Source organism: Lissotriton helveticus, chromosome 1_1, assembly GCF_964261635.1.
Source record: "Lissotriton helveticus chromosome 1_1, aLisHel1.1, whole genome shotgun sequence".
NCBI classification, from domain to species: domain Eukaryota; kingdom Metazoa; phylum Chordata; class Amphibia; order Caudata; family Salamandridae; genus Lissotriton; species Lissotriton helveticus.
The window spans coordinates 1961866855-1961887193 of NC_136057.1; positions in this window are offsets into that span (position 1 = coordinate 1961866855).

The window sequence follows — 20339 nt, forward strand, 5'->3', positions numbered from 1 at the left end:
GTGAACCGCATCAACTGTTGTGTATGTGTGTTCGGCAAAGCAATATAAAACCCGCCTCATGCCCAGAATTGGCAGAAGTTGCACTTATGTTATGAGTATGAAGTCGTGGAGATCAGACCTCATAACAATTCTGTATCGTGTTGTTCTTGAAACTTTAGCACTCGCTGTACAGATATAGTTTAACAAGCAAAGCAGATAGTAGAGCAATAACATATTATTCTCATGTAAACCACGATGAACTACTAGGTGGAAAGCTAAAGCAACAACTAAGTGTCGTGTGCAGAAGTTGCAAAAAAGGAAAAATGGCGTTTAAACCGGTAATGAGCCCATGCTAACTTAACACGGTGTAAAGATATCCAGGACCTAGATGACACCTCCCCATGATCCGGAAACGAACTGAATAAGATAATAGAAGTGCCATCTCATGAGAGCAGATTGCAAGTTTATATGTGGACGGTCCGCAAGGTAAAGCATTAAAAACTAGGAAAATTTAATGCTAAAGAAAAATAAAACAGCCAAGTACTTTATCGAGTCTTAAGCCAATAGGCAAGGTAAATAATAAAAACTTGACAAATAAGTCAAGGAATTGTCAATGAAATGCTAGTACTCAGCATATCAAACATGAAAAAGGTCTATGACATAACTGTGTATGCAAAATAAGCTGCAACAGCCTCCAATAGGAAGTCACCGTCTTCATCCGAAAACAGTTCAGCCATCCAATTTAAAAGCGGAAAAGAACATACGTGCTCTCCCAGCACCGGATCCTCTATCACCATCAGAGGACAGCTCGGTGGGTTTTCAAGAAAGCTCTGTTCCAAGAAAGACTGTGCTGCCGCCAGTAAATTCCAGGGACCAAGTAGTCCATGCATCAATGCCACAGCCATAATCCTTTCGCCAGGACAAACCAACTCGTGAGTAATGATAGGAGTCATCAGCTGATTAAAGTCGACGTCAGGAGAAACCGGTCCGCAGAGACACAAATCAATGGCCCAATCGAAATCACAGGTCAGGCAGTGAAATACAGGCTGGACACAGGTGAAGTAGGAGAATCGAAAAGATAATCCATATGCCGTGCTTAATATCGCCAACGGCATTGTGCCATAATATTCTAGCATGCGATTGCGGAACAGTGTCAGCAGCTACAGGGTGGGAGGTTGCATAGGAGGGACATCCATATTTAAAAATGTAAAAAAGCACAAGAGCGTCCGCTGGTAATGCAAGTAAAAATGCCAATCCACGAACCAGAGTGGAGAAAATAGAATGAAAGGAAGCAGGGATGACTCCAAAGATTTTCTCAAATGAAGTCACGAGACCACTGGTAACAACTTTAAAAAGGTGCGCCAGGGTCTTTGTGGAGGATGCGTTAAAGAAAGTCGGAACCATCTTGCTGAAATTGAAAGGCAAATCTGAATTAAAAGTATTCCTTTTATCGTAACAGTAAGTGAACGGGTTATTTGCTGCAGAAATGTTCTATTTCCTCCCACACATGAACATAGGGAGTTTTCAATCTGGCCACAAATACCAACCTTGGGACAGATTTCAACGGCATGGCAAGAATAAGAGCTCTTTTGTCTCAGAGAGAGGTGGCCTTGAGTTCGGCCCGTGAAACTTTCGTGCTTCACATAGCGAACACCCGTACAGAGGTGCAGACCCTTTTCAATTAACTCAGAACAATCTTCATTATTGAGCATCAAATAACTACCATTTTCCAACAACTTGAACGTGGGGATGATAGCAGGAACTGGCGTGCCTTGCAACACGCAAGCCATATTTGGTCGGTGTTTGTTGCATGAACCGTGTAACTGTATGTGCCTACACATTAGTGAATGATCTGGCGTCTCAGTGCATTCCTCTCCATTCAGATAAACTTCTTGATCATCTTTGAAACATCTGTATGTGTATGGAAGCGACCAGACCTCATGAAGAAAAGCACTACCTAAAGGTTCATAACGACCTATTGGTATATATTTCATACAATTTGAAAACTTATATAAAGCAAAAGGCAGCGTTATTAAACCGTGGATAAGGCACGTTGCCAAAAAACCCGCAATCCTCTGCTGATGATGTCAGTGAGCATGTCATGAATGATGTAATATGTGACATCATCAGCAGTGGATTACGGGTAATAGTATCTCTAGTTTACTCCCCTATAGCTGTCTTTCTTTTAACATAAGTGTCTGTTTCCTTCCCTTATACTTACTGTTTTTGGTTCGCTTCTGGTTCGCGTACCGGCGAGCGAACTGGGAAGCGAACTAAGAGAAATAGAGGTTGGCACAGTTCCAAATATTGTACCAATTTTTTAATAACGGGGAGGTAGTTCTGAAAAGAACTTTTTTTTATTGTTATTGTTGTTTTATATTTTTTTTATTATTTTTCGGAACATTTTTTTACTTTTTTTGAATTTTTCTGAACAGTTTTATATTTTTTGGGGTTTTTCTTGGAGGGGGCAATGAAAACGATTCATTGTAAAGGGCTCAACAGGAGCAACAAAACAAAAAAAGAAGTATTTATTATTTTGGGCGTTTCGTACAAACTTGCATATGATAGTCAATAGCTCTGTTGATCAGAGTGATGCTTTTTTCTCCGTAGGAAATGAATCCATCGCAAAATACGCAGATGTGTTTTACTTCACCAAATTTCATTTGTATATTTGGCACCATCTCCCTGCCCTCTGGTCCCGTTACTTCCGGTACAACAGATCTTCTGGCCATAATAGGGAGATTATCTAGGTCGTTCCGAAACTGTGCAGCACTGTAGTTGTTAGGATGCCACCTAGTCATATGGCGATGCATTGTGTAGTTTCCGAAACTGTATTTTTTCTCGGTTCCTCTGGACAGTCTATCTTGACATATAAGGCAAGTTACGTATCTTGCATTTACTTTTTTCTGACCTTTGGGAATTTTAAAAAATTGCCAAATGAAGTTTTCTTTCCGGTGAGACGTCCTGGGCTGCTCAGGCAAAAACTGCCTCTCTTCGTGCTCGTCGTCCTGTTCCTCTTCTTCTTCTTCTTCTTCTTGAATTATAACTTGAGCAGGTGGTCCACTCTTCCTTGGATGTGGTGGAGGTGGTGGGGAAGCACCAGCTGAAGCTACTAAAGAAGCCATTGCTCAGTGATCACAAAGGGTCTTTCTCTCACAATGATGAAAGTCAGAGTGAGGAAAGAAGGAGGGATTTTCATCATTTGGGAAAAACAAGAGTTCTCAACCAATCAAAAGTGTTCATTTTAGATTATATGACCTAGTCTTACATCATTAGGAAACCAAATGTGAAATGAACCAATGAAAAGTGTTATTACCAAGTCACATGACTTGCTGTGTTTACGTTAAGCGCTTTGCAGGGCCTCCCGGTTTGCTTCCAGAAACCTGCGCTTTGCGACTCGCTTCGCGTACCAGTTCGCTAACGTAGCACGTCATATGACGTATCACGCGACAACGTGAAACGTCATGCGGACGGGAGGCGTCACGATGTTGTTTTCTAACGCGGCACTTGCGGTAAAGAAACGTTTACCGGCTCGCGGTCTATTTCGCGGCATCAAGGTCAGCTAACGGGAAGCTTCCCGATTCGCGAAGCGGGAACGAAGAAAAAAAAATATTTTAAAAAAAAATTATTCATAAACATATAAAATATATTTTTGGATTTAAAGAAGAATACATTTTACAGCTACAGATATTAGCTGTTAAAAAACCAATGAAATTCACAGAAAAAACCATAGGTTATAGACCATATATAGTTAGGAATTAGCATTTACAAAACCTTGAAAATTCACTGAAAAAACCATAGGTTATAGACCATATATAGTTAAGAATTAGCATTTAGAAAACCTTATTTTACTCACACAAAACCATTGAAATTCCATATATAGTTAGTTGCACTAACTATATATCGCGCACCCGCAATCCACTGCTGATGATGTCACATATTACATCATTCATGACATGGTCAGTGACATCACTGATGACATCACTGATGACATCTCAAATGACATCACTGATGACATCACTGATGACATCTCATTTGACATCAATGACCACATCACTGATGATATCATTCATGTGACAATACAATGCATCTCCTCACATTTTAATATAACCTCTGTTTCACCCAGTGTTAAAAAGAGAGTATAATTTTTGAAACCATTGACACACCAATACTAGTTACTACATACGCACTCACTGATTGCTACGTCTACACACACCTTCACTCATTCACCCATACAATCATTCATACATACAATCACTCATCTTTACAACACTATCATATGCACTCATACACCTATACAGACACTCACAGTCTGCCACTCATCCATGGAGTTACTCACACACCTAGTCAGTCCTGTAAAGAATCAATGACACTTCCATTTTCTTGTCTATACAGTTAAACATAGAGCACCTTACATTTTCAAACATATACTAACACATACTTACCTTCTTATACAATCATTGATACAAGTACAGATTGATCTGCACAGAGTCACACACCTCCCAGCTAGCCACACACACACTCAGTCTCCCATACAAATACTTGGGCAATCAATCAATAACCCATATAGTTACTCATATAGCTACTGATCAACACATGCAGCAGTTTACAGAACAACAGACATAATGATGCACAAATTAAGACAGTTTAGTCACTAACCCATGCAGTCAGTGAGACACATTTAATCACTCACTCATACAGTCAGTCATGCACCTACTAAATCCTTCGTCCAGACACTTACACATCCACTCATTCTTCAATATGTAAGACATATTTAAACTTTATAGAAACAAAAAATCACTGGATGTTGTTATCAGTGATGTCATCAGTGATGTCATTTGAGATGTCATCAGTGATGTCATCAGTGATGTCACTGACCATGTCATGAATGATGTAATATGTGACATCATCAGCAGTGGATTGCGGGTGCGCGATATATAGTTAGTGCAACTAACTATATATGGAATTTCAATGGTTTTGTGTGAGTAAAATAAGGTTTTCTAAATGCTAATTCCTAACTATATATGGTCTATAACCTATGGTTTTTTCAGTGAATATATATATATATATATATATATATATATATTTCATCTGCTTGACTCTAAGATGGCTCCTGGGAAGCAATCATTTGTCCCATTTTAGGCCCAGACTCTCAGTTAAGTGACACAGCACCGGATGGGAAAAGATGGTGAAAGATCAACGATCATATTAGGTCCGTTACCCTGACGCTAAGCTATGGCTGAGGCTGGGGGTGGCTCTGCCCATGTGGACACCGGCTTTCACTGCAGGAAAGGCTGTTGGAAACGCCAGAGCCCGACTTACCCTAAAATGGCACCTGGTACAGTTTGAACCCAAGCCCAGCAAATCGATGAGGCCGTACCCTGAGGGGGTGTACTTAGTTTCAGGTCAGCAGGAGAGTTGAGTAGCGGTGGGCGACATCCATGCCATTCAGAGGGTATGAATATGACAGCACCTACTGTGGACATCGACCAGACCTCGCTCATTTACCCCACCTTCCACCCTCCTCCGGCTCACTCATCATTACATTGAAGCCATGAATCTTGCCACCGACGGTGAAATCTTAAAATTTTGGCCAATGTCTGGTGGCTCTACCTTGAAAGTATAGTGGAGATGGGCTGTGGACTTCCCCCTCAGCCGTCACCTACCCAGCAGGACATTGGACAGACTTTCCCTTCGTCTCTCGGCCGTATCACCCGCCTCATGCCACCAACCAACAGATATAACTCGTAATTGATGTATAATTTATAACATTGTATAACTTGTAACAATTGTAACTTCCTCATGTAAAGTGCTCTGATACCTCCGGGTCTGGCCAGCGCTATATAAAACTCAAATAAATAAATAAATATATCCAGAAAAACAAAAAGAAAAAAGTCAATTTATAAACAGTGCTCTCTGCAAACACTTGTTTAAAATTAAGTAGTGGGTCACACAGTTGCAAAACATTGCTGGTCCCCTAAGGTCCTTGGAATTCAATGTGATTATAATTAGGAGACTAATTTGCAGATGGCTGGATCCAAACTGGGGTGATGTGGTGGGCAAAATAACAATGGCTTAAACCCAGATCTGTGACTGTGGGTGAGTGTTTGAACATTTTCAACACTCCATCCATCATTATACTTTACGATGTTGCTATGATTAGGAGAGTTACAGATCAATTTAATTTTTTACCCACACACGGCTCACAAAAATGCGCAGACTGGCAGAAAAGAATTAAGGCAGAATAACACCAGATTAACAAAAAAAAGTGGTTTAATTTATTTCTTTTAAAGGCTTTTCTAGTAACTAGCCAGACACTTTGAGTGGTAAAATAAAAATAAATTACCTCTAAGTTAATGGAGGCATGCTATCCAGCGCTTCAGGTACGGGGCAGCTGCAGTTGGCAATTATCTATCTTTAACTCCATTGGCCCTGCTCTTCTGCAAATGCCTTTCACTTTCTACCATGACTCCAAAGAGTCAGATGAATGATAAATAAAATACTACATCACACATGTCAAATATAAAATGTGGATATTATTATCCTGTCTGCCATAAGCAGACAATGGGGAAAACGATGCACTGCACTACAGGGAAAGGAATGGGCTATATAGATTATATTTGGCATGTTCATCACACCCCTTACACAAAACTTGAAATCAAATCAGGCACTTAGTACCACTTTGCTCACTGGCCTCGCCCACCACCACAAGTTATTTCCCAAAAATTAATTTGCAGTAATTAAAGGAAACTTGACATACTCTAATGCATGGTAAGGTAGAGGGATTAGGCAAGTAGGTAGAGCTTTTGCTATAGAATAGATGTGTGTTTCTCATCGTCGATTTGTTATGTTCCTAAGCTTAGGGTAATTCAGTCACTGTAATAGACAAAAGTCTAAAGAGAAAAATCTGAACGGGCGTAAAATAAATCTGTTATAAAAGCCATGAAATATATTTTGGAATCACTTCACATGGCCATCAAAATTTGGCATATTCCAAGAATGGATTTTTCCATTTTTTGGTAGGCTGGGATGGAAGAACGTAGGAAAGAATAGAGGAGTGAAGTACGAACTGGTGAGTTGGTGAAAGAAAGACACACCTTGTATGTTTGGTATGCAATGTATTGAAAACTTTGTAAATGTTGCATTAGCTGAAGCAGACACAATTTGCACAACCAATACTGCAGTCACAACCATACTGCACTTCAGTCATTGGTGGTGAAATGCCATGGGCAGGGAGGGAGGTGATGAATGATGATGGCTGGGATACATATCTGCCTCACTTAACAAATACATTGAGTCGAGAGATTAGAACAAAAATTAAAATACCTCCAACTTTGAACCATAGCTTTGATTACATAAAACAAAGGACATAACTCAATCACCGCTGTAGCTGGTAAAGAAGGGAGTTCACTATCACAAGTGAGTTACAACGACACCCTTATAGCTAGTGCGGATAATAGCAATTGTCAATAGCAAGAAATGTGACTTACCACCACCCCTGCCCCTGCTGCCATCTCTCCTCCTCTAACTGAATCTTCTCCTCCTGCAGTGGCAATTGAGCCAGCTGGGCTTTTTGTGGCTAGAAAAAACATTTAGATGCCAGATATGCCCCTGCCTTAGTTTTTTTCAATCAAAAAAATACAACTTCAATACATCACTCCAGTCTAGTGGGCACTGCAGTATCCTCTATCAAGAATACCACTCTGAACAATTGGTTTGTTCATAATGTTAGAAAAGCCAGGTACTCAAGCCCACTAACAACCTTTCATTATGGAGGAGCAGAGCTATAGCCTATGATGATGATGACTGAGTAATTGAAGCACAATGATGGGATGGAATAATAGTGGTTCATATGAAAGACATATGGTGTTGATTGTAAATGCAATTGGACCTCATAATTTCCAGCAATGCTGCACTGGCATGGGAACTGCTGGTATACTGTATAAATGAATTGCACAACATTAGGTGTTGGGGCGTGTGGTCCCTGACAATGGCAACTCTCTTGTAAACTGTTAGAGCATAAGCTAGAAAAAGAAAGCCTTCTCAACACACATACATGGTGAATATTATAATACTAGCTTACTCAGGCCTGCAATCTTCACACTAGACAGTAGAGTACCAAACATCTTTTCTTGGGCTTAAGGTATCACAAGATATATATGGGATAGGGAACGATGAAAAACAAGGCAGTAGAAAACTACAGACGGAAAAAAGTTAACTACCAAAAAAGACAACCCTGAAATAAAGGGAAACAAAATAAAGCAGGAATAACAGGATTAGATAGGGGAGTTGGAAAAAAGGGGACAGTATAAAAACATAAACAAGGAAAATTAAAACTAGTATAACAGTGGGCAGGGGTAAAAGTTAGAGAAATAATAATAATAAATAGTAGTAGGGCTTACTGGGCTGAGCAGAGCCCCTAGCAGTGCCGTGGGTGGTTGGCGCCTCCTTCCCAGCTCTTGCCGGACCCATCTGTGTGCTACCCTTCTTCTTGCTCTGGGTGCTGATGTAAGAAATAAAAAAGATGAAAGAAAGTAGTAACATTGACTTATTTAAATTAGCCAAACTAATCCTATAATCCCTTTTCCAAATTTCCTTAACAAAAACTACATTTGGACCTAATTCATTGCAATACATAATCTGAGATTCTATTTTCATTTCTCAATCCCCTTGAAGGACCAACTTAGTATCCTTTTTTGCAGTGCATTCTAGTACTAAACAACACTGTGGAATTGCTTGGGACTGTATGAGCTACATAAAGAGAGTTACAGAAAATGCTAACTCACTGATATCAATAATTCTCCATGGTGACAGGAGGACAGAGGAGTATGCAACAGTGTCTTAAATAAGCAGCCAAAGAGAGCACCAACGAGTAAGAATAGGTAGCGCTGAGCCCCTGCCTACCTCATCTGGATCACATAATAATATTGTTAATGCAAACTAAATGTAACTTACCTGTGAGTGTGAGCAGCATGCTATTCCCCAAAAATGTTTGGGATTTTAGAACACAAGCACCACATATAATTAATACTAATCAAACCCTGCAATCTCAATGACTGGAAAGTCGAGCAGGTCATGTTACTGGTCTAAGATATCAGCACGGTGGTCCGTCATGCACTGGGTGGGGAGCTAGATATGGCAGGGTGCGCTGCACACACATGCATACCCTGCCCCAACCCAGTCAATGCTCCCACAGGGGATACCCACTGCCAGGCCTGCTGCCTGCTACCAGTATGGATGTGAGGTGGTGCTGCACAAAAAAAACTATGCTACCACCTAAACCTCATAAATGATTGCCTGGGGCTGCACCCCGTTGGTGGCAACACCACTTCCCTGTTCGCCCTGCTCTGCTATGACTCTGGGTGTGGTAAAGAAAAGAAAAAGGAAGGAAGGAAGGAAGGAAGGAAGGAAGGAAGGAAGGAAGGAAGGAAGGAAGGAAGGAAGGAAGGAAGGAAGGAAACAAAAATAAAAAAGTCACACAAAAAATGAAAAAAATGATTCATTCACAGGCAAAAAAACATATTAATACAATAAATAAAAATGAGGGGTAGATTAATTAGGAGTGCGGAGGATTAAAAGGATTAAGAAGGGATTGGAAAATAAGTCCAGCACCATACGCAAAGGAAAAAAACAAGATGGCCTTGCCCATGCGAACCGTGTGGTGCCATTTGCGCACAATTTGGAACTTGCTGCGTTTGACAGTAAAACACAATAAGAACGGGCACTCTGGGAAACTCTGCCTTCCCGCGTAACTCTGCATAGCACGACAGTGTTTTTTAACCACTTTGCAGAGTTTCACGTAACTTGACTCCACGAACTTCACCCAGGCCTAGTGCTTACACATGCTCTTTCTCAAATAAACACACTCTCACCCACAAGCCCACACAACATACATTTTAAAGCATTTTGTATTTACCTCAGCTGCCATGGAAAGTCATATTCCAGCAAATTGTACTTTTTTATTACACTAATGGAAAATAGTACTGTTAGTCATTAGTGTAATACAAATGACAGGAAACAATGAAAATGGAACCAATGTCCTTAAGGGTGAGCCACTGAGTTTCTGGCACTGATTTTGCAACCTCTGAGGCTAAGGTTCACAAAGGCAGGGCCAATGGTGGTTGCAAGCGGCAAGCCTGGGGTAGGACCCCTGGCAACCCCTAAATTCTGTCTAGGCATGAAATCCATATAATATTTATTTTAAATATTGTGACATCATAAGCATTGCATCTGACATGTAAATATGGTTTGCATGGCAGGTGTGCTTTGTGGAGCTAACCAGGACTGGGGAGTTTTCTTGGTTTTTCTGGCTTCATTTCATAATCATAAATTGAATGTCAGAGATCTGTTAAACATACACTTAGCTATTGTTGTGACCAAAGCTAACGATAAATTAATTTTATTGTAATTTATTTGATAGATGGGTAAAAGGGTTTTGCTGGTGGTTATGTATATATAGTGGTGGGTGTTAGGTGTTGTGGTGAATGACAATGGCCATGTATCGACCACCTATTCTGATGATGTTTGGCTTTGTGTAGCTAGGGTGGACTACAGGGCCCTGAGCAAACCCCCCTTCTGGATAACCACAGCTGTACATAGCCTTAGGTCCTGTGAATCAGTAGTATGAGGAGGCACTCAAAATCCCATGTAGCCAACCACCCGATGCACTTGCAGTTTGCAAGATAAAGCCAATTCTGATATCTCAGTCGTAGTGCAAAACCTGTTAAATGTTACCAAGATTATTAGTAAAGTTACAGCTTTTTTGACTGTCCCTTTAACTTTAGCCCCTCCTGTTACCTAACTTGACATACCAATAGAAAACTAAACATGAAACTTCCTAATGAATTTTGAGTGATTTTTTTAAAGGATGCTAAAGTTACTAGCAGATGAAAACTTTTGTCTTCCCCCTTTAACCATCCCCCCTCGACTTACCTGCAGGAAGCTCAACCCATTACAACTAATTTAAACATGCCAAATGTTTGCAAATTGTGTCCAAATCTATGAAATGGCACCAATGGCACCAATGGTATTAACAAATCGAAGAGTTTTGTCTTTCCCCTTTCAAATGTTGCCCCTCTTATCAAATCTCATTAAACCTTAAAATTGGAAAACTGTCTTTGACTTAACAGTCTGCAAAATTTCTTTCAGATTTTCTGAAAACCAAAAAGTTATCATTAAATAACACTTTTGCAACGCTCTTCAATTCATGATCAAATTTCATGAAACTCAAAATATCAGTTAATGGCAAAGGTGGCCACGTTGAGTATCCAATTCATAAAAAAAGTTATTTTGCATCTAAGTAAATCTACATGTGTCAATTTTCGCTTACACTTTTGAGTAACTATACTGCTTTTGGCGTTCTCAAAATTGTGGACTTCCATAGCCCACTCACTGAAATAGGGGGTGGAGTCAAGAAACATCATATACAACCATAAACTTCCTACCAATAGTGACTTTGTGACTCTATTTGATGGTCCACACACTTGGCAATTGGGGCTGAGATCTACCGCCATTGATTTCTAAGGGAGGGTGTAGCACTACAAGTTAGTGGCCAGGTGTGTTGCTGGACTTACTCCAGATCCGAGCTGGAATACATTTATGACTGTTTTGGGCCCTTTTTGTCTGTAGTAAATATAGAAGCACACTTTGGGGCCGATTCTGATTCGGGAAAAAACGCTCCGAATAGCCGCTTGGAGCGTTTTTCCCGTACGAATCGTACCCTGCAATGTCCCCCGTACGTACGACGAAGTACGATTCGTACCAGGAGCCGTACTCCGTACGAGTTGTAGAGAGACCGTACGACTCTAATCTCCGTACGATTCTCGCTCCGAACCCGCTGTACGCGACATCTGTACGGTTCGCGGCTGGTTTTTACGACCCAGCAAGTACGATACGTGTCGGGTACGCACCGTACAACCCTTTTTCTACGGGAGCTGAAAACAGCCGTAAAAGCAGCGTTCGCACCGAAACAGGTCCAGAACGCCCCCCCCGGGTACGGTGTGTACCCCCCATGATCGCAGGGGTATGCACCGTACCCCTGCCATCATGGGGTATAAGAGCCGTACCCCATGTACGATGGGTGTACGAGCCGTACCCCATGTACGATGGGTGTACGAGCTGTACCCCATGTACGATGGGTGTACAAGCCGTACCCCATGTACGATGGGTGTACGAGCCCTACCCCATGTACGATGGGTGTACAAGCCGTACCCCATGTACGATGGTACACCCATCATACATGGGGTACGGCTCGTACACCCATCGTACATGGGGTATGGCTTGTACACCCATCGTACATGGGGTACGGCTCGTACACCCCATGATCGCAGGGGTATGGTACGTACCCCTGCGATCATGGGGGTACGGACCGTATGGTGTGTATGTGTTTGTGTGCTTTTCCGTATGACTCGCCCTTACCTGACGTGGACTGTACGAATCACGTCCTCATACCCCAGTCCGGATCGTACTCGTCGGGTCGTAAGGCATGTGTACGAGTCATACGGCATGTGTACGAGTCGTACGGTTCACGTTTTTTGCCTTGCAATACGTACGGATCGCGACGATTCAGACGGATTCATGGAATACGGTTCGTACTACTCGACTCGGACGGATAGGTATGATTCGTACGGAGAGGGCTCCTGATACAAATCGTACGGACGTTTGTTTTCCCGAATCGGAATCGGCCCCCTTGTGAATCGGAAGGGGTTTATTTTTTGAGTGAATGCTTGTCCCTCCCTAAACCCTTCACTAGCCATTTCCTAACCCCTCATTACTTCTGCCAAAACCTCCCCTTTAGTCATATATATTCTTAATTTTTCAGCCACTTCCCCTTGCTTCCCACATTTTCTACAAAAAACGTATACCTACTTGTGCATAGACCTCCACAGTTGGGGAAGATATTTCTAAAGATAAAAGAGGTGGAGATCTCCTCACATACGTTTGTCAATAGCATTTTGTAGTATGTTAGCAGTACTATTGTAAGACTACTAAACGTACTACAAAAGTAGGTTTGTGAATAGGTCCAAAAGTGTCTAAATAGTATTATGCAGATCCGTAAAACTGCATGAACGTTGGAAGCAAATGAATACGTTTGTGACCCCCCCACCCATTCAACTCTTTCCCTCCTGATCAGATATGCATGAAACCGGAGGTTCCTACACTGGCAATAATATGTTAACAGCTTTATAAAATTCATGCAGATTCAATAAACAAAACCAATGTTTTAGCATTTGAAATATTAACACTTAAAAACATTTTTGCCCCTCCTTTTAACATTGCCTGCCCTTTGATGGGTCTGCAAGCCCTTGCCAAACCCACCAAAGACTAAACATGCAAAACACCTACTAAATTTCATGTGGATTCATCAAATTAGGCCAAAGTTATGGGCAAATGAACACTTTTGTGACCACAATTTTAGCTGCATCCTTCCCCTCGTTTATGGACCTGCATTAATAAACAAATATAAAGAGATGGCCAAACTCGATACACATTTACGGTAGTTCATGTAAATGTTTCATATGGTGCTAAAGTCACAGGCAAATCAAAAAACATCTTTTCAATGTCTAAGACATCTCCAACAGTGAGTAATTATGCAGTTAGTAATAGTGACTAGGTAGTTAAGGTTAGGTCGAAGGTCCAGTTAAATACTTTTTTTGTCTTCTTGATAATTTGCCACAGTTTAAAAAATCTATAGAACCCACCCCAAAAGAAGTTAATCATATTTGGGGTTGGGATTGAAACTTTCATGCAGATCCGTCAAGCTGTGGGCAAACAAGAAAGGGGCAAAAAAGTGACAATTGACATTGTTGCTGACCAGTTGAGAAAGCTGCTAAATGGAATTACACCAAAAATGAAAGTATACGTGTCTTTGTTTTGTTTCATGTATATGTTTTGGGTGGGTAAATGGTAGAAAGGTTAGGGCTATCTCAATCATTAGCTAACAAATGGCCATTTGCAGCCAGGTTTATGGACCATCCATGGACCCAAATTAAAAAACAAAACACATTTGATAGGATAAGGGAACTTTTCCAGTTGACAATTAAATTTTTTGCAAACCCAAAGCTGGATTCAGGGACTCTAAGCCGCTGACTGGCTGGGTGCAACAAAGACAATCTATTCAGTCTGCCATTATCCTCTTCCATGCTCATGATAGGCTCCCGGTCGTCATGAGTCACGGTGGGCGGGTGCTGATGACGGCCGGGAGCCGTCATGACCACGCCCGCAATTGAAATGTTCATTACTGCGGCGGAATTCGCGCCGCAGTGATAAGGTTAAAGAACACAGTCCTCACTTCCCCTGTGCTCAAAGAATCATTATGCTGTAATTTCTTGATGGTAATAGCATTACTCTGAATCCTTCTCTCGCTGTGATGAAACATATAGAGAGGCCTCTGTGCCTCTAGTCAAAATCTTCCCCAATGTATAAAACACCCACCACCCTCCTCCTCACTTCCTCTTCCGTACCAAGCCCAAACACCACACAGTTGGACAAGTTGACAGGACGGGAGGGAGGGCATGATTCATCACGGTGAGAGAAGGTCTCAGCGTAATGCTATTACTGGTAAGTAATTACAGAATTACCAGCTCGTCCCTCTTGCTGTGATGAATCATACAGTGAGATGTGCCAAAGCCTCAAAAAGGACCAGGTCAACTTCACAGAAAACATAACACAAAGCTAAGCCACAAGCAAAATCAAGGACAAGACGGAAGTCATCATTGCAGAACACCGCAACTGCATCCGCCGGACGCAAAACCCTTCAAGAGAGAGAGGCAATGGGAGAAACCAGTGAGCCAAAAAGGCAAACCAACAGAGCACCAGCAAGAAGCCAAAGAAAATGAAAGAGACAGCAGCCCCATCAGTACAAACCCCAAACCCCACCAAAGAACAAATTGGGCCACAAACACCAGCAACCGACAGACAGAAAAGATGAAGAGCCAGAAAACAGCCAACCAAACGTTGAGCAGGCGACAACCAAAACAATACAAGCAGGGTGCCAAGTCATAAACCACAGCGGCTAAACCTGGGGAACCAGAAAGGTCACAAACACAGAGGAAAAGCCCAATGAATACAGCACCAGAGGGATAGGACAAAGATCAGAAAGACTCTGAAAAAGGACCTGAAACCAGGCCCAGGAAACCACCAGACCCCTGCAAGGGGACCGGAAGCCAGAGAAGCCCCACCCGGAGAAACAAACACCATAGGCAAAGAAACAAAAAGTGGAAAAGTGGCGGAGCACACCACTCCAAGACATGGCAGAAACCCTCACAGTGCCAGCACAAGGAAAAGGGCAGTGGAGAAGAAAGCCCCCGTGGACTAACAGCCAGCCAAAACGGCAGAAGGTACCCACCACAAAAGAACAGCCCACAGAGAAGCCAACACTCAGGCACCAACCTGAAGACTGGGATACAGGCCGTACAGCCGGACCAGGAAATGGCAAAGCACGACATCACAGCGTACACACAAAACCGCTGAAGACAAGGACAAATGAGCAGGAGCAGAAAGGAAAACACCCAGGCTAAAAGGAATGCCATGCAGCCACAAGTGCCCCATTGGACAGGCCAATCCAGCACCTCCACCCCAAGGAACCACTACAGGGAAGGCAGCCGGTTGCCCAGACTGGGACAACAGACAACCATAAACCACATGCCCAGCAACTGCCAAAGCCTCAAAAAGTCTGCACCAAGGAACGATCAGGCAAGGTCCCACAAGTCAGCTCGGGTATCATAGAAGAACGGGCGATAGACAGCAGCAGAGCACCAGCTACCAGGTGACCCACAGGACCTCTCAAAAGAAAACAACCCAAGAGAAGGCGACAAAGCCACAACCCCAACAGCCAACACTGAGCAGAAGACAGCTGAAGAATGCAAGGGACCCGGACCCCAGCGAGCAGAGCCGCATCCCCAAAGTTTACCAAAGAGGGACAACCAGAATTGCCCAGCAGGCCACAGAACACAAGAAGTACAGGCCATGACAGAAGAGGAGGATGTCACAGACACTCCAACAAGAACTGCAGACACAACAGCCAGGAAGATAACCGTATGTGAACAACTGACACACAAGCCCCACTGACACAGCCAGAGGCAAAATACCCAACCCCAAGAAGAAAGCAGGCAACAACCCACATGAGGTAGACCGGACACAAAACCTGAGGCCAGGAAAAAGACCAATAGGCAACCACCCACCAGAGAGCCACTGGAACCAATGGCAAAACATTCCAGGAATGAATCAGGAGCAGCCAACAGGAAATGCCATTAAGGGAAAATCAGAGCAGAAAGCGGCAACAACAGCAACCCCGCAACCAGCACACAGGTGAAGCCGAAGGCACAGACCACCACCATACCAAGGGGGGAGAAACCCCACAAAGGATAACCCACCAGAGCAAAGAGCAACAGCCCAACAGACACCGATGCACTAAACAGGGACCTGGGCAGGAGCGCACCAGCCCTCGGAGACACTCACTGCCACAAGCCGAGAACAGCAGAAGCGCAGAAGGGCAGACACAAGCCACAGCCTGGCATTCATCACAATAGCCCAACATCCCAGGGACACCAAAAGCCAGCCACTAACACCCTGTCACACCGCAAGCAGGAAAAGAGAGGCACCACCGCACAAGGCCAGTGGAGACATTGATGGTGCACAGGCACCACAACGTAAAGGAAGAGACGCCAACCACTCAAACAGGCAACCAATGCACCAGGAATGACAGCCCAAGAGCATGCACAAACAGCATGCTGACCAACCAGGGTGACAGAGGGCAAACCGTGCAGCACAGTGGAGCACTGGAGCCCACACCTCAGGAGGACTGGGAGCAAGGCACTAAAAACAGGGAAGGCAGACTACACAGTAAGCCACCAGGAACCCCAACCAATGCCACCGGTGACACCAGAGGATGAAACGGCAAGGCCAGCAACTGAAAGGCAGGGATCCACCAAACAGCCAAAGAGCAGCAGAGGTAACACAGGCAGACCTCATCACAATGCTGAACCAAACCCCAGACGGCCTGAAACCCACCATGTAAGTCAGAAGTGACCAAGCAGAAGAGAAGCCCAGAGGCCCCCAACCAGAAGAAGGGACACACAGAACTATCAGAACCTGAAGGCCCTAACCCACAACAACCCAGTCCACAGACAGAGTGCGCAAGCCAAAAAGTGCCAGTCCCCACAACACACCTTACACATAAAAGGACAGCAGCAGGTTAAAGTCCCACCAGCAGGACACACTTCCCAATGCGGCAGAGGGCACAACAACACATCAGGTGACCAGCCAGGGGCTGAGCCCAGCAGGCAACCAGGCCCACAATCAAGCAGCACCCAGACCGCAAGAGCAGAGAGGGGAGGCAGAGAGGGGAGCCCGCCGAAACCGGCAAAATCCTGGAAAAACAGCAGCCAAAGAGCCAGAAACTGCAAGCGAGGGCCACAAAGGAAACAAACACCCCACCACAGAGGAAGCAGCACAAGGAGTGAATCACAAGTGCATTGCTGCATCACAGAAAATAAGCAGCCATGCAGGGACCTGGGAAGGCAGCCCGAGTGCAGAGCAGCCCGACCACAAATCGCAGCACACCCTTGCTGGAGAAAATACACCACAGACCTCCAGTCGGGCAACCCAAGGCACAGAGTAACGCCTATCCCAGCCGGAAACAGGCTCACAGGACTTCTGGCTGGGTGGCCCAACCCCGAAAGACAGCATACCAACTACAGCCAGGGGAAAGCACTGAAGGCCACAGTAAGGGAAGCCCAGCAGAACACAGCCAGCGGCAAGCCCACTGCACCACATGCAGGCACCCCCATAACTTGTGCTCCAGGGGAAGCCGCCAGAACACACACAGGAGAAGGAGCAGCTGCCCAGAGCACACAAGCCTCCCATAACGCACAAGATGGATGCACCTCAGGCATGAGGAAGAAACAATATAAGAAAAGACGAGCAAGTCGCCAGCACTGGTCGATAGCGAAGACTAAGCTGGTAGGACCCCCACGCAGTGAGCAGAGTGAGCCGGTAGGTCTCGGACCACAGCACCGGGACACAAACAACAACACCAGCGCCAAGAAGGACATAGATAACAATAGAAGTCAGGGGGAGAGCAAGAGAGTAGCACAGAAACACAGGACGTCGAGCCGAAGCCGAGACCCGGCAGCACAGGCCATAATGTCCAGAGGCGCAACTAGAGTCAAATTTCGGGGGGGGGGGGCTAAGGAAAAATTTCGGGGGGGCTGACTCTTGAAGCAAAAGGCAGAGTGGAGCTACAGGGGCTCTAAGCAGGGGGGGAAACATCAAAGCCTCATTAACAACCAAAAGGTCTTTGTAAGACCTGTGAAGTACTTGGGTGCGGCTGTGTGTGTGCCCAGGAAGCTGTCTCTTCCAGGGCTGCCACACACAACGGGGGGGGGGGGTTGAAGCCCTTTTTGTCCAATGGGCGTTGCGCGCCTGATAATGCCACATCTGAGCTCCCCTAAAGGAGCAGTGGCAGGAGCCAATCCAGCCGGATCATGTTGAAAGGAAGAAGCTACCACCCACATAAGCCAGAGGCACCGCATGGCCCAAAAGCCAGGGAACCATAGCCGATCGCACACAGGCCGAGAAGAGCCCGACCAGGAAGTGCTGACAGCTTACCCCCTCACTCCCGGGGGTGCGGACCCTGGAGAGAAAACAGAACACAGAGGATACACCGTCTCTGCAGCAACTGGCACACACCCACATGCTGGCCAGAGGCAAGCATCGTAGACCTCCTGCCCAATGGTAGCAAAAAGAACCAGCTAGGCCTCCCAATCCGCAAGCAGGCACCGACAACTCAAGTGCTCAGTGGGAAACAAACAAAAAAACGCAGCCCAAAAAGTAGTCCCAGGCCGCACACAAGCACCAGCAGTGCACGGGAAGACGGGCAGCCCCAACGCAAGAGTAAGCAGGAAACAGCTTCGGCAATGAAGCCACGCCAACTCTGGCTGGAGGAAGGCACCGCAGATCTCCGGCTGGGCAACAGCACAGCAGCAGAACGCTGCGAGGCGCAGTACAGCAAGCATGCATTCATTGCAAAAACTACAGTTAAAGTGAATCTATGGTTTGGATCGATCATTCATAACACTTTAACGTATGTTTCAGAAAATATCTGAATTTCCCGTAAAATCCAGAGTTAAAGTACTGTTACAAGATTAGCAAAGCATGGAAATTTGCCAGTAAATGTTAGCTCCACAATGCATAACTCGCACAGTAGGCACACAAACCCATAACTCGCCCAGCAAATGCAGCGCTTATGACATCACAATATTTATACAACATTTGGTGGGTGTGCCTCCTCAAAGGCTCAGTATGGCTGATTTTTTTGTTGCATTTTTTTAATAATAGACACATTTCTGGTGAAAGTTTTTAAAGTTGTAACATAAAAATATGACATTTTGTCAGTATGGGAAATTGTATTAGCCACAGGGTATTGTTAAAGTACCTCCATGGTGGTCAAAGGCTCTGTAATGTGACATATTTAGCCTGTCCAGGCTTTCTGATCATTTCACTTTGGCTGCAGCTTTTTATTGGTCCATATTTGAAACAGAAAAAGGCAAATTACAATTCACAAAAGGCAGCGATCCTTGTATCAAGCAAAGGACTTACTGAAGTAGCTCCCTGTGGAAAAGGTTCACCTGACAGCTCTGCCCTGCTGTATTCTACCATAGTATCGAACTGCATTTACATCAGCCTGCACAAATATCGACCTGCACTTATTTGTGAGTAGTCCAATAACATTGACAACCCCATATTGTCAAGGTAAGTGGATGCAGTGTTAAGAATAGTAAATCTATACTTCACAATGTATGTTTAAGTTGACGATGTGGGGTAGTCGATAATGTTCTTGACCTTCGTATATTGGCACATATAGTGCAATCAGTAGGCTTGAACGTTTATTGGCTTCCTCTGCTTCTCCCTTATATATTGCCAATGGTGGATTTTCGAGAGGGCAAAAGGCAGAAAGAATGACATGGCTGGATCCTGCTGACATTGTAAAAAGTAAGTGGATGAGCTTCCTGACTCGACGATTAATTCTGCCGCTTACCTACATTCATTGTAAAGAAAAGCTCAAAATGTGCAGTCAAATAAAGTATTTTTACTCTAGGAACAAACAGAATTAGATACTCATTGATCATAAAGTTTGTCACTGATGTTAAAGTGGGTGTAATTTAGAAGGAGAATTGCCGTAAAATATTAAAACAGGGTGAACACAAAAGGCAATCAAGAAAATACTTGTCTGAACATGAGGCTAAAAGGCATCTGCAGTAGTGTATTATTAGCCCAGGATCCTGCTGCTGGCTGGCTCACTTGGTAACCATTGATTTGCCCTCACGTGTAATGGTCTGCTTTCAACGGTGTATTTCAGT